This window comes from Protopterus annectens, chromosome 8.part1 (assembly GCF_019279795.1).
Source record: "Protopterus annectens isolate FY-2018-M chromosome 8.part1, PAN1.0, whole genome shotgun sequence".
Taxonomy (NCBI): domain Eukaryota; kingdom Metazoa; phylum Chordata; order Ceratodontiformes; family Protopteridae; genus Protopterus; species Protopterus annectens.
Genome location: NC_056742.1, coordinates 346,111,566 through 346,127,618, shown reverse-complemented (window position 1 = coordinate 346,127,618; position 16,053 = coordinate 346,111,566). Strand labels below are relative to the sequence as shown.

Below are 16,053 nucleotides of genomic sequence, written 5' to 3'. Positions count from 1 at the left end.
TCAGCCTTTTGTATAGGTGAGGAATTGTTCTGACTCCCAGATTAAACCCTGTGCCTACTGTGATGTCAGTAAAGGTGAAAGGGAGCTGAAGCAGAAAATTTTATTGGGTGTAATAATGTTATTGTTTAACCTCATACTGCCTTCACTAAAAGCTCTGTCACATCTGTTTCTTGTAGTAAGTAGAGATGCAAAAGTTCTGACAAGTGCTGGGGCACTAGTGCTTATAGTAGTCCTGTCTCACATTCAAGGGTATATTCAGGCATACTAACTGTTAAATATTGAAACGCGCAGTATCTCTTTATGGCTTTGAGTGGCAAAGTGCAGCAACATCCGCATGTTCTTTAGCAGCAACTGAATCAGTGTTCTAAGTAACATAACCTCTCAAGTGTTCTTGGTTTTGCCTGTAAATTTTGGGTTGTACCTCATAAATTTGAGAATGTGTGGCAGAATGAGTGAGGGTTATAGTCAATACATAATTCAAATCATTACAGTTACAGACTTATAAATTCTCCTGTCCTGTCACCTTTCTAAGTGAATATTAATTAGAGTTGCCACCTTTTTAAATGCACAAAGTAGAAATGTGAGATTTTGCAGGACAAATAATACGTATGGTTAGTGCAAAAGAGAGAACTTCATTTTTTTTGCCAAAATAAACACTTATTTTTGCAGAGCTTGATGCTTATGCTGTTTCATATAACATTTATGTGTTTCAGATACAACAAAATTGTATTTGCAACTATTAAAGAAAACTTAGGAATTTTATTTGTTAGAAAATCTCTGGACATTTTGCCATTTTTTTTTCACAGGGACAATAATGTAGTGAAATAAATACACTTTTTTATTAAGAATTTTTTGGAAACTACATGACTCAACGAGCTCATAACAAAACTGTCTAAAACACATTGGTGTCTCGTTGCTATGATGATGCTCCTGTGTAGGGGAAGTCACTTAGAATGGTCCATTTAGTTTAAGGATATGTGGGGGTGTTCTGTATTTAGGCTGTGTTCCCTTATGGATATTGTTTTGTCCCCTCTCTGTTTATAACTTGGTTTAATCTACAAAGTCTACCTGCCTGCTTGATGGCTGCCATTTTGGAAGGAATGGAGCTGACAGCAAACAAATTGATCTTAAATGTATTTGTTTTGTGGACTACTCTATGTATGAGAAGGGCACACTGAGTTTAAAACTTTAGGGAAAGTTTGTTGTATTGGATTAGTATCTACATAATTACCATCAAAACTTCAACTTTTCTAAATACTTTTCTTGCAGAGTATGTGTAGTGAGTTTGTAAAATGTGGGGCATGAATGAATATATAAACTGTGTCAAATGCGTATTCCTGAAGAGCTTTGTGCAAAGATGTCTGTTTTATGGGGGATGCAAAAGAGTTGCAACATCTAATCCCATGTGGTACATAGTTTATACCTTGTACGCTTTTGGAATAAATACATCTTGTTGTGCAAAATAATGTGTTGACTTTATTATACAGTAAAAGTCTGAAAACTGTAAAGTAGTATTTTTTTTTTAATTTAAATGTTTATGTTGGCTTGAGAAGTTTTATCCACTTTTGTTCATGCAGTTAAAACTAATGCAGACATGCTTGGTGAATGAGTGATAAAAGGTGAAAAAAAGGTTGCCTCTAAATTGTAGCAGAAGGACCAAATCATTCATTATGACTTTTAAGTATTCAGAGGAGGCTTGCATGCCATGGAAACTTTTTGATTCATTCAAGATGTACATGTTTTTGTTACATAATTAAATCATTCCTTTAAAAGAAATGATTGTTTAATTGTGCGGATTTCTGAAATCAACTATATGAACTCTAATTTCTTTATTGTTACTATATTCTTATAGTTATTGCAAAATAATTTAGATGTACATTGGGGAAAAAAGGGATTCTGACTTTTGTAAATTCTACCAGACCTATCTTTCAGGGTGCTTGTTTACGGAGATATGGAAATACTGCTTATCTTAATTATTAGGTTATGTCACATGTTTGAGTAAACTGTGCTATATTTGGAGTCATTTTTAGCACTCAACTTTTTTATAAACTTTGTTTCTGAGTGATACCATCCTACACTCCTAGTTAAGTTGGAAGTTATGATGTTAGGTTCCAGATTTTTGGTTGGATAGATTTGCTTTCCAAGACCCTTTATCTATATTTTTGATGTCTGCAGGTTGAGAGGTATGGTGACCTCAGTTTATGTATGCTTCACGCGTTGGTGAGATGAAAGGAGTTTGGTAATTGGCTAGCATGTAGCAGATTATCTTATTTACATACAGTACATGGAGTATTTCTAGGCCATTATTTTGCTATATAAGCCTAGATATGATGGAGTTCTGGGAAATATAGACAACCCTCCACCAGCCACAAGGACTTTCAAAAGTAGAAGGCATTGAAGTTAAGTAGGAAAGGTGTGTTCTTAGCACATAGGATAACATCATATGACTCCTAGCTAATCTGTAAATGTGACACAGTCACTATAAATACCTTTATCCCCTGTCAAATGTGGTGAAAAGTTTGAATGTGAAAAAGTGATATTGATATTGGTGTAAAAGCCACTAAGCAAGCAAGGAGAATCCGCAACATGCACACATCCCAGCTACAGTGGTACCACCTAATCTGCAGTAGGGATTTTGTCTATAGTGGCTAATTTATGAGTAAATTCCTCAGCTCTGTGAATGTTTGCAGTTACTTCAGGGTGTCCTATTGCCTCTGAGTGTAGAAGGGGATAAAACACAGCCTATCCACTACCCCAGCTGTCTACTACATTGGTTTACTGTACTACAGTTATATTTGGTATCTTAAGATACCTTTTAGTGTTAATTATGAGCAGGAACTTTGTATTAAGAGATCATCCATAAATTTATCGGTCAACTGAATGTATATTGCCTTCTTTTTACACGTCAGAGCATCTTAAGGTGATCTTTATACCACCCCCCCCAAAAAAAAGTGTCCCATTTTCTCACTCCCACCCTGGTAGTTGACTGACCAGACTGCGCCCCCCCTTTCACAAATTCCTGGATCCGCCACTGGCCCTAGTAGTCATTATCCTAGTAAGAACCTATGAACCTGTTTGAGGTGCTAGCGGCTCAGTTTATAAATACATACACACACATGCATGCACACACAAACACACACACACACACACACACACACACACACACACACACACACACACACACACACACACACATCTGTTTTTAAAATGTGTAAGGAAAACAAATTGCTAGTTACCTTTGTATTAAATGTGCTCCATGCACAGGAAAAAAACAAGTTAAGGCCATACAGCAACTTGCCGTCATCTTAAAAAGTCATGTAGCAGGAAAAAAATGAACAGAAATATTCAAAAAAAAAGTAAAACATAACTCCATAAAGGACAACATCAAGCAAAAGAAGTAGACATCTCCAATTCAAATACTTTGCTAGTTCTGCATAAAAATATTAAACAAGAAGGAGAACAAAACAAAAATCAGGACTGTGGTGCAAATTAAATACACTTTATAGTAATAAAAGCACTAAAGCTAAATTTAAGGGTTATATGATAGAGAACTATCCCCCTGAATGCACAGTAGCAAACCCTGCCTGTAAGTAATATATGTGCACTCATTTTGCCATGAATGCATGTTTAGTGAATATTCTGTATCTCTGTAATCACTACACAGAAGGAGGTAATGAATATTCATCAAAAACTGCTTCTGATTTCAGCTACTATAAAAAAAATAAACATCATGCATACACTTTCAGAACAATAAAAAGTGTGAAACTCTGTTTGGCCTTATTGACTGACTGTAAACCTTAGTAATTTAGTAGAAAATCAAAAATTTATGAGGAATGGTAAAATTATGAGGCAAAATCTGGTACAGTTGAAAGGTATGTCTAGGGCTAAAAAATAACCATTTTATTTTGCATGTAAAACCATTTAATCATTATTGAAACCCAGAATTTTGATAAATCTGGAATTTATGTACTGGATCCAAGGCAATCCTGTGTATGCAATCCTACAGTTAGGGTTGGTGAACAGTCTGCTTTGTTTGTATGGTGTTAGAGGAGCAGAAATGGTGTCAACATTAATCTTCTACTGACCTTACCACCACTTATTTACTTTTATGTAATGAATGCTGGCTGTGTATATGTTTGTATGTGTGTATATATGTGTTCAAGCAAGCTGTCTTTCAGTGAAACTGACTTTCAGCCTCTTTTAAAGACTGATTCCTCATTCAGTGAAATTGTCATTGGATAATATGACATGATGCTATATATCTATGTATATAAAGCAGATGGGGGTGAGCTTGTCCCCGCCAAAAAAAAAGAAAGAAAAAAAAATGAATGGATTTTTGTTGATGTTTTGTTTTATTTAATGGGTAGTGCTTTTGAACTGCACTTGGTCATTTGTTTTTCAGTCATTTATGTAGTTACTGATTATGTGTGGTCAGTATACTTTTTCACACTCTTCATGGATGCTTTTAGGTTCATTCGTCTGTTGCTGATATAAGTTTCTTCTATGATATGTACATATAGAGGCATGCATGTATATGCACCAGTACATAAACACACACTCATACACACACCAGTACATATTGTCATACACACACGCACACACACACACACACACATATATATATATATATATGGGTCTATCTGACTACGTCGACAAGTCAGAACGCCGACAGCGAGAACACCGACGCCAGAAGATCGAAAACGGAGAAGACCGACGGATCAAAACCCCGACGCTGAGAACATCGACATGGGAAAAGGCTGTGTATGTATGCGGTAGTGACGGACGTTAGGGTGCGAGTAAGGTAAGTGTGCGACTGTGATAGTTTGTGGGTTAGGGGCGGGTTAAGTGAGTTAGGGTTAGGGCGCGGGCTAGGTAAGTGTGCGACTGTGATAGTTTGTGGGTTAGGGGCGGGTTAAGTGAGTTAGGGTTAGGGCTCGGGCTAGGTAAGTGTGCGACTGTGATAGTTTGTGGGTTAGGGGCGGGTTAAGTGAGTTAGGGTTAGGGCGGGCTAGGTAAGTGTGCGACTGTGATAGTTTGTGGGTTAGGGGCGGGTTAAGTGAGTTAGGGTTAGGGCGCGGGTTAGGTGAGTGTGCGATAGTGGCGGACCTTAGGGTTAGGGTTTGGGTTAAGGTTGTAGGTAGTTGTGTATGTGAGGTTTAGTGTTGGTTTGTAAGGATTTTGGTGTGCTTGTGTTGTGTGTGTGCTTTTGGACCGGGATTTGTTTTGTTTGTTGCTTGTCGGGATTATGGTGTGTCGGGCATGTGAGGTTTCGTGTTTGTGAAATGTCGGTTATGTGGTGTCGGTGATTTCGTTTTTGGCGTTTTGACTTGTCGACGTTGTAAGATAGATCCATATATATATATATATATATATATATATATATATATATATATATATATATACACATGCGCGCCCGCTCATATTTATGTGTATATGTGTATGCATATCTGTGTCTGTATTTGTATAGACTATATATGCTTCTGTTGCATATTTATTACTTAGATTTGCTTCTATTTGTATCTTATACATACATATATGTGTGTGTGCGCCAGACATTTTCATTTGCTGTTGCAATGCATTTGTTGCACTCAACTGTGTGTGTGTGTGTGTGTGTGTGTGTGTGTGTGTGTGTGTGTGTGTGTGTGTGTGTGTGTGTGTGTGTGTATTTGAAGACACGTGCATGTTGTAGCAGGAAAGGCATGATTACTCGTGCATAGGAACTAGTGATAAATAGTTGTTGTTGTTGTCTTTCGGCTTTTCCTGGTTAGGGGTCGCCACAGCGGACCTCCGGTCCGCTAATGATTGGCAGTAGATTTTCACGAACGCCGAGGTGCCAGCTCAGCATTCAACCTTCAACAAAGGCACGCCCATTTACGCATGTCTTTCGAACACCCACCCAACTGTGGGGAGGACATGCAGACTCCACACAGAAGGAACTCCCTGCACTCCAGCCGAGAATTGAACGGGAGAACCTCTTGCTGTGAGGCAACAATGCTACCACTGCACTACCGCGGAAGTAACTGGGATGCATAACACAATATACTGTGTGACCTACATACATGCATTTGGTGATACCACTATTTATTTAACTGGTGATAAATAGTGGTATCACCAAATGCATGTATGTAGGTCACACAGTATGTTGTGCTATGTATCCCTGCCATCATTGGTAGTAAAACCAGGCAAACTGCTTGTGTGCTTGAGAAAGGGTGGTGGGATGATTCAACCCAGCTTGAGAAAGTGGCATTCTCTAAGTTAATAATGAGCTCCATCATGTAGTCTTGAATTTCGCATCCTTACTCTTTACTTGAAAATGTTTGACTGTGATAGCTCATTTAACTCATTCAGTCATGAGCAGTTGTGAGCCAGAAACTCATTGCTTCCTGAGACCTGTCGTCCAAATTGCTGTATTGAAAACATGTCTCATATGACATGCATTATTTCATGCAAAATGCCAGTTAACTACCAAAAAATACAAAATCTCTGTGTTACAGGAAAACTACACACTGCTGTTACTATCAAAAGTCTGTCTGATGATGCTGATTTCATACTGCATATTTAGGAAAGAAAATGTGTATTTCACTTTCTTATAATTGTCATTGTTATGTTATATGAAAGGGTTATACCTGTAAGCATGCACAATATCACTGGGGAATTGTTAATCTGTTGAGTTTTCCAGTGATGCATGGCAGCAGTGGAGAGCACAGTCCTGCTCTGTGTTATTGTACAATGTATTCTTATATTTACACATTTTTTCACAAATAGTAGTATTAGTCTTCAAAATCATGCATGTTAGTAATTACCACTAGCAGTATTATGCTCCTTAATGTGGTATTTAAAGTGGCAGCATTTGTTATTTTCTAGGACAGACAAGATATTACAGTATTATTTCAGATGTGAGATGACTGCTAATATTCATAGCTGCTGCAATAATTATATGTCAAACTGTATAAACAGTGCACACTGAGTTGACATGTAATTCTTTGTACTAACACCCACTGCTTACTTATTTTACCCTCAATATGACAGTATCAGACTCCATTTTTACATTACTACTGTTACTAAGGAAAATGCTTCATACATACAGTTATTCCATTCCTGTAGATCCCACCCCAGCCATTTTATTGTGCACGGTAGAAGTCATGTTGTGTTTTATATTCCACCTTACTAAGTCAGGCTTGGGTTTGTGCATATATAGCAGGACTTCAGAAGTATACAGCTTGAAAAAGCTGAGGTTTACTCATATAAGTAGTACAGGAAAGTTTCTTTTTAACAGAAGTATACTGTTACAGGCTATCTATTACAGGCTACACTAGGACTCCGCTTTCCTAACTAGTATATTCTTCTGGGATCTACATAGTTAACCACATGGTGCTGTTTGCCTATTAAACTTTCCTGGATAAATACTGATTGAAAAAAGATATAACACATGAAAATTCAATAAATTTTACCATTTCACTATTGTTTCAAAGTTGTATTTAGTTTGTTTCCTAAGCACTGCTCCAGAACCATTTGGGGAGATTTTGAATATAATAGTCCACAATGATTATATACAGTTGTATGCATTTCTTGTATACGCGGGGGAAGTCGAGGTGCAGTATTTCTGAAAAGAATAATAACAGGTATGCAAACCTTGCTTATGGTTGGTGCTTTCCTGCACCCCACTTGCCAAGTGTTGCAGTCCTTTTGTTCTTGTTGTATCCATGATATAGTAATGCAGTATACAAGTAACACCATTTTCAAGATAAGAGTGACTGCATCTTAAACATTAACATTAAGTTCTTACAATGTCTAAATCTACTGGCATTTTACTAGTACTGAGGATGTAGCTGATGAACTTAGCAACAGCTTCATCAATGGTGTCTTCATGTGAAATGCGTATCTTTAGATCTGGACAGTATTATACGGACATTGATTACAGTGCCTTGGACAAGCTGATGTCCAATGGCATTGCATATACTCTCACCAGTTTCTGCTTCTACCCTTTCCATTTACATATGTATCTCATTGAAATAGTGTGGCCAAAGTCATCTTTCCACTTAACAAAATAAGGAATACTGCTGTATATGGATTGTGTTAGCATTCATGGATACTTGGCTAAGACCATTACAGTACTCCCTGCTTCAATGTCTTCATGAAGCCTTTTCAGAGATATTCTTCTCTGGTAATCTCAATCAGGTGTGCAGATTCTATTACTTACAAGGGCTCCCTCAAGTTCCATACTTATTGTAAGGCCATATAACATTACGCTGATAATCTCTACTGATGTTTCTTATTTTATGCACATAGATCTAACCTTCACACATCAGAACCAACTATTCTCATGCCAATAGAGTTTCTGATGATGTGGCAGCAGGACAGACTACCCACACCACCTACCTTGAAACTGACAATTTTCTGTAATGTGAAGTAATAAGAAGACCCTCTACCAACTCAGTTTCGGTATGTGCATATTGTGATGTAGGGGACCTTGATTATGTGTTACAATGTTAAAATACAATAACTGATGGTCAGAAGTTAAATTGTAGTTGTATTATTTCACCTACTATGTGCATGTATACTGTTGTAGCGTAACCTATGTTACAAAGTGACAGTGGATAGCTCACTTTTGTTACCACAAAATATGTCTGGTTAGGAAATTCATGATGACAAGGTACCACCTATGGCTACAACAGTCATTCAGTAGCTGTGGTATTTCTGGCTTTTAACTCTAATGACCATATATGCTGTAGACATTATTTACTGCATTCCATATTGGCAATATGTAAGTTCAGTGTGACTCTGTCTTCATAGACATTTTGGCATATGTTCAAAGGTTCATAGGTTCATACTAGGCTATCTACCCTAGGGCATTTATAAGCCTAGCCAGAGTGTGTTTGGCTTTCACCACCCATTTTAAATTAATTTTGCTATGCCCTTTTTCGAGGTTAGTATACCGTGCCTCTGTCTAACAGTGACACAGAAGTGATACCCAGAGTAAACCTACGATCTCCCATCTACTCATCAAGATTCCTCTTGAAGAGAGTCAATGAGGGACTCTGCCTAACCTGGACTGGGATTTCATTCCAGAGTGAAGGGAGCCTCTGGGTTATGAATCTGTCCCTCCAGCATGTCCTATTTATTTCAGTGCTGAGGTTCAAGTCTCTCAAGCACGTAGCTCAATGGGATTTGGATTTTCTGAGGTGCAGCATGTCCATTAATTCCGGGTTGGACATGGCTTTATACGTCAGGCACAGATCACCTCTGAGCAGGTGGTATGCCACTGAGTAGAGCTGGAGTTTCTTTAACCGGGCAACATATGGCATATGTTTGAGCCCTTTGATCCTCTTGGTGAGGTACCTTTGGGGTCTTTCCAGTTGCTGCAGGTGTCTGGTAAGGTACATCCCAAAAGGGGCATTGTACTCAATTATGGGCTTGATGAGGGATGTGTAAAGAGGCACGATGACCTCCCCTGATCTAGATGTGAATCCCTTCATGATTAGGTGGGCTATATAAAATGTTTTACTAACCACTTTGGCCACGTGGTTGTCAAATGAGAGATTGCTATCAACTTGGGTCCCCAGGTCCCTAATTACTTCTTCTGTATTTAATGGATTACCACCTGGTCCCTAATTACTTCTTCTGTATTTAATGGATTACCACCTATGTGGTAATTTGTGGGCACTTTGTTTTTGCCAAAGGGGATGACTATACACTTTTTGGCGTTTAGCTTGAGGCCATGGCTCTGGCACCAGTTGTCTGTTTCTATGAGGCCCTTTTGGAGGATGCTTGTGTCGGCTGGAGAGTCGATTATGGTGCCCAGTTTGCAGTCATCTGCGAACTTGGTCAGCCATAGTCCTTCCATGTTGGCCTGTACCTCCAAGAAATATATACTGAACAAGAGAGGTCCCAGGACTGAGCCTTGTGGGATGCCACTTGTAACTGGTTTGGAGTCTGACATGGCCCCAGCAATTCTAACCATGTGGGTTCTGTCCTTGAGCCAGTTTGCAACCCATCTAGTGACATAGGGGGTTATATTTAAGCTGGTGAGCTTATCTATAATGCCCGAGTGGGGTATTGTATCGAAGGATTTTGCGAGGTCCAGGTAGGCTGTGTGGACCACCTTCCCCTCGTCAATGGCCTTGGTGACTGTTTCAAAGAAATCAACCAGGTTTAAGAGGCAGGATCTGCCCTTAACAAAGCCGAACTGGGTAGGATCCAGTGTCTGTAGGTCCCCCATATCTTTATTTATGAGGTCCATGATGATCCTTTCCATAGCTTTGCAGACAAAGCTAATCAGGCTTATGGGGCAATAGTTTCCAGGATCCGTTGAGGCACCACCTTTGTGGAGAGGGACCACTGTTGCTGTATGCCACTCTTTGGGTACATATCCTGTAGTAAGGCTGAGATTGAACAGTAGTTTTATGTTTGGGTTTAGCTCTTCTTGGAGTTCATGTAGGACGCAGCCCGGGACACCGTCTGGTCCCATTGATGCTGTGTTTTTTGCTTTGGAGAGGGCGGCTCTTACCTGAGCATCTGAGATGTCAGGGGGGCAGCACTCTGCTGGGATAGATATTTGCCCTTTTGGTGGGGGGGGGGGGAGAGAAGTTTGCGCTGAACCTGTCAGCTAGGATGTTGACAATGTCTGTGGGTTCAGTGTATTTTTTGTCATTTTGGACTAATTCTGAGCATATCTGGGAATTCCCACCCAGATTCCTAACATAACTAAAGAAAGCCTTGTGATTATCCTTAGTGTCCTGTGCAATTTTTCTCTCAAAGCTGGCCTTAGATGATTTTATGAGAGCCCGTAGTTTTTTGCTAATACTGATCAGAGATGCCTTCCCTTTTTGGGATTTTGCTCTATCATGTAGTAGCTTCCTCCTTCTATTGTATAGTTTGTTTATGGCTGGGGTCCACCAGACAGGACGTCTGCCTTTGGAGGATTGGGTCTTGGTTTTATTTGGGAATGCATGATCCATGCATTCCTGAAGGCATTCATAGAATGCATTTATAAAGGATTCTGTGGTCTGGGCCATATTTTCCATAGGCCCGGGGGCTTTGAAGGATTCCACCTCAGTTTCAGGAGCGTGAAATTTGCTTTAGAGAAGTTTTTCACTGTGGTTTTCTGGGCAGGGGGTGGGGTCGGGATGTGAATATCCAGTGAGATTAGTTTATGGTCTGATCTTACCAGTGAGGGATACACTTCTGGTCTAGAGCATAGAGTCCCCATGTTGGTGATGATCAGGTCCAGTATGTTTTCCCCTCTTGTGGGAGTGGTAGCAAGTTGTTCCATAGCATTTGAGTTTATAAATTCTAGGAACCTTTGGGCTAGGGTGTTGGAGCTAGAGTAATGCTCCCAGTCTATGTTTGGGTAGTTGAAGTCACCCAATATAATGGTGTTTGGAGAGACCTTCATATTTTCCAGTGTTCTCAGGAAGGTCGAGTGGGGTTCCTGGGTTTGGGAGGGTGGTCTGTAGCAGGCTATAAACTGGAAGGCAGTTTTACCCACTGTTAGTTGCACATGGATAGTCTCTGATGCTTTGTGCTGTGCCACCAACCTGGAGGTGTGGGTATCTTTGACGAATATTGATACTCCCCCTCCTTTTGTGGTTCGGTCCAAGTTTTGGGGCCGAAAAGCATGGTATGGTGTATAACCTGGTAGTGCTGGGGTGCTCTCGGGAGCCTTGAACCAGGTTTCTGTTACTGCACAGATATCGATGTTCTCCATGCTAAGGAGAGTTTCGAGTGCATGCATCTTAAGGTTTAGACTTCTGGCATTGAGTAGCATTACTCTTAGTTTCTTATCCCTTGTGATACCTATGGAGGTGGGTTTGTCTTTTGAGCCTTGCCTATAAAAGGCACTATGGGCATAGCAAGATCCTTTGTCAATATCCAAAAGCCCAGGGGTGACAGTTGCAAGCCATCCCTAGCGAAGCATCGTGGCTTGTCGAGCATGTCATCCCAGGCTGACAGGCATTGGATCCCCTTTGAATGACACCAATACTTAAGCCAATTGTTGAAATTGATCATCTTGTCTTCATATTGTGGCATCATTCTTGGTGAGGGTAAGATGCTACTCAAGGTCAGGGTCATACCAGCCTGGGCTACATGCTCAGAGAGCTCCTCTATGTCTCTTTTCATGTAGTCCAGGGAGGTACTTTTCAGGTCATTCACACCAGCATCGACAATGACTGAGCCATATTTGTACTTGCCTTAGAGTGACCTGAGTGCTTGTGTTATGTGGCGGATCCTAGCACCCGACAGCAGCTCACTGTGACCTTCTCCTTGTTCAGCTTGGTGAGCGGGACGTCAGTGTGCCTGATGGTAGAGTCACCTATTACAAGTGTATCAGGTGTGTTGTTTAGCCTTAAGGGCTGTGACTGTTCGGCACACTGGCTTTGTGAGCTATGTGTTGCATGTGTTTTGTTTTGTGGTAGCGGTTGCTTGGGTGTCTGCTTTGGAGGTCTCTGCTGCTTAAGCAGATTTTTATTTAGAGCCTCCAAGTATGTTTTTGTGTGCTTATGTGTTTGGTTTGCTGTCGTGATAGGTCTATGTGAGACTGGAATTGTAGTGAATGTGGTTTCCTTCTCCTCCTGACTGGTTACGCCAGTACTGAGTTGAGAGAGCTTAGCCTCCAGTTTGGCTATATGGTTGCATCTCTCACATGTGTTGGAATTTGTTGGGAGGAGGAGAGGGTTGTCTGTGTACATGAGGCAGTTGTAACATTGCCTCAAGATTCCCAGATTCACCAGCTGGACCGGAGAGGAGATTGACAACTGACCTTTGGACATGCTAGAATAGTACTGGGAATTCCTTTATAATTGAAAAAAGGGCCAATGGGGAACAAGGTACTCAAGGGGAGTTTGTGAGGGTGTAGTGCTTTTAATTTTTTAGTGCTGACTTATATAATTGCTTTAGTGAGCAAGTGCCAGGTAACTTAAATGCAATGTGTTACAGCTAACTTAAATGGAAAAATGACAAACAGTAACTTTCTTTCAAGTGAAACAAGGAAATAAGTACAGTAAGCAATGCAGATATCACTAGGGATCCACAGAAGCACTGAAAAGCCGCGTTTTAGGTGGAATTAGCGTTTCAGGGAAATAACAAGCAGACAAACAACAAGCATACAAACAAAGCTAGATTCAGCAGGCCTGGATCTAGTCTATGCTACAGCAAACAAGGTGTACCAATTTCAGTAAGAAACAGTTCAAATATGCAGGCACTATAAGCCTTTAACCAGAAATTCCCAGCTCAGAAGGGCAGAGGAGAGCCTCTCTTCCCACAAGAGTGCAGACCACGAACCTTCTTAATATAAAATAACTGGCCTGAAGCCCAAGTGCTTAAACCAGAACTAATACACTTTTAGAATAACAGACACTGAGCCCTCAATCAGCAGTTCCCAACTTAGAAGGATGTAAGCTACCTGTCCTGCCACCACAGTGTAGGCCACAAACCTTCCTAATGTAAAACAACTGGTCTGAAGCCCAAGTGCTTAATCCAAAAGACTTAGAATGATAGCTACATGTTAATCAAGTTACTACCATGCAGTAATAAACACAATTGAATACTTTAAAGAATGCCTGGATTAGTGCTCAAGTTATACAAACAAAGCTAGATTCAGCAGGCCTGGATCTAGTCTATGCTACAGCAAACAAGGTGTACCAATTTCAGTAAGAAGCAGTTCAAATATGCAGGCACTATAAGCCTTTAACCAGAAATTCCCAGCTCAGAAGGGCAGAGTCCAGCCTCTCCTCCCACAAGAGTGCAGACCACAAACCCTCTTAATGTAAAATAACTGGCCTGAAGCCCAAGTGCTTAAACCAGAATTAATACACTTTTAGAATAACAGACCCTGAGCCCTCAATCAGCGGTTCCCATCTTAGAAGGATGTAAGCTACCTGTTCTGCCACTACAGTGCAGATCACAAACCTTCTTAATGTAAAACAACTGGTCTGAAGCCCAAGTGCTTAAACGAAAAGGCTTAGAATGAGTTGCACCAAGCAGTAATAAATACAATTGAGTACTTTTAAGATGATGCAAAAGCAAAATAAAGTAGGAAGAAACACAAATACAGTAAAAGCAGATACATTTTTTATTTATTTATTTATTTATTTTTGAGTGAGCAAATGAGATGGGCCCAGGAGTTACAGGACAGAAACAAGTGCAAATGCAGGCCTTCAAATCAGAAAGTTGAGAGAGATGGAAGACCGCCCAAATGGCCAATAACTACAAATTCTGGGCCAGAACCACTCCTTATGTGGTAGACAGGTTACCTAATGCTTACCACTCCCACTGATAAGCTAGAAGGCTTCCCTCCAACACAGAAAGGCTTGGGGGGATCAGAAGCTTACAAACAGTCCTGGATACAGCAAATCTGTATCTGGAATGCTAATTACAGGAAAAGTAGGAAACAGGCTTACAATTTTATTTTTCTTTCAGAAAAGTAGCAAAAACAGTAGTGAAAACAATTCACATGCAGTGCAAGCTGGCACACTTGAGTATGTAGCAATATTAGTCCACATATAGTTTGAAAAAATGTAATTAAATTAAAAAGGACTAAAAGCAAGTGCAGAAAGGGTTTATTAGGTAGAATGCGGTAAAGAGATGGGACTGGGGGAGTGTCCTAGATCAAATCTACAGTGAGGCGGGCACTGCAAAAGCCACCAAATTTAAACTACAACCAAGAACAGGGAGGGGGGGGGGTGAGGAAGACAGTTTCAACGGAGATGTGAGGAATCACAGTGCAAATTATAAAACCAAAAAAATATACACTGATCTCTGTATATTTGCAAAACAGTAAGACAACAGATATCTAAGCAACAATTTAGCTCTATAATACAGAATAATACAGAAAAATATACTCAGCTCTATATATTTGCAGATAGTCTTGTAAGGCTGTCTCTCAGCACACAGGTTCCAATTTAAATGCAGGCTGTTATTTCTCAGAGTTTTTTGTATTGTATCCCTCCAGGACACTGTTGGTGGGAAAAATCTTTGTAACAACACAGCTTTGCCTTCCTGTAATATGTCCAGGGTGATAATCTCAGCATATTCCAACATTTATGGGTCCATCATTGACTATGATGCTCCCTTCCTCATGAACCTTGATAAGGACAATAAGTCGATACACTTGATAATTTACTCGCTAATGACATTGCTTGCATTATTGCAGTAAAGTAATCAGACCACAAGATACAGGCAGACCTGTACTCAGTTATGCAGACTTGTACTTATTTATGTATTGCAATCATGTAATCAAATCACAGAATATTACAGAGGCCTATATTCATCCATGCATTATGCCGTCAGGTAATCTGATCACAGGATAACACAAAGACCTGTACTCATTCATGCATTACTGTAGTTGCATAATCTCAGCACAAGATAACACAGATGTGTACTGTTTCATGCATTACTGCAATCAAGTAATATGACCACAGGACCAGTATTCATTTGTAAGTACAACAAACACAAAAAAAGGTGTAGCCAAGACCAGTCATTTGTAAGTACACTGCTAAGTGGAAATATAGGATGACATACTGATTGTTCACTAATGCGTATTGCTTTGGTTAATTAAACTATGTACAGCTGCTACTAAAAGAGAATCTCATGTGTTAACTACAGTCGAGTAATATGACCAAAGGACCTGTACTCATTTGTAAGTACACTGTTAAGGGGAAATGTATGATTAAATATACAATGATCACTAATGCGCATTTGTTTGGTTAATTGAACTATGTATAGCTGCTAGTAAGAGAATCTATTTTAACAACTGTGAATGTAACTTTCCATGCAGTACAGTATTAGATAATTGTAAGGTGAACTGACAGACGTGCACACCTGCCTTACTGAAGTCATACCACAGTTCTCTTCTGCCTGTGATTTTGCCGCAGACTTTTGCTCTGTCCATCATAAAAGTTTGGATTTTCTAGTAAGTCACTGAGGATTACACGTAGTCAATAATGCCAGTCATTATACAGTTATACTTTCTATTGTTCATAAAATCCTGTTGATGCAAAACCAGTCATTCTATTAACCTTTTAAGTAAATTAGAGTAATGTTTTAAAATAGATC

At 39.8% G+C, this 16,053-nt stretch overlaps 1 long non-coding RNA gene across 1 annotated transcript in view; it reads left to right on the top strand.

Annotated features, from left to right (window-relative positions):
• LOC122810083 overlaps positions 1–16,053 on the top strand; it is an 89,087-nt gene that overhangs the window by 66,380 nt on the left and 6,654 nt on the right. The window lies entirely within an intron of this gene.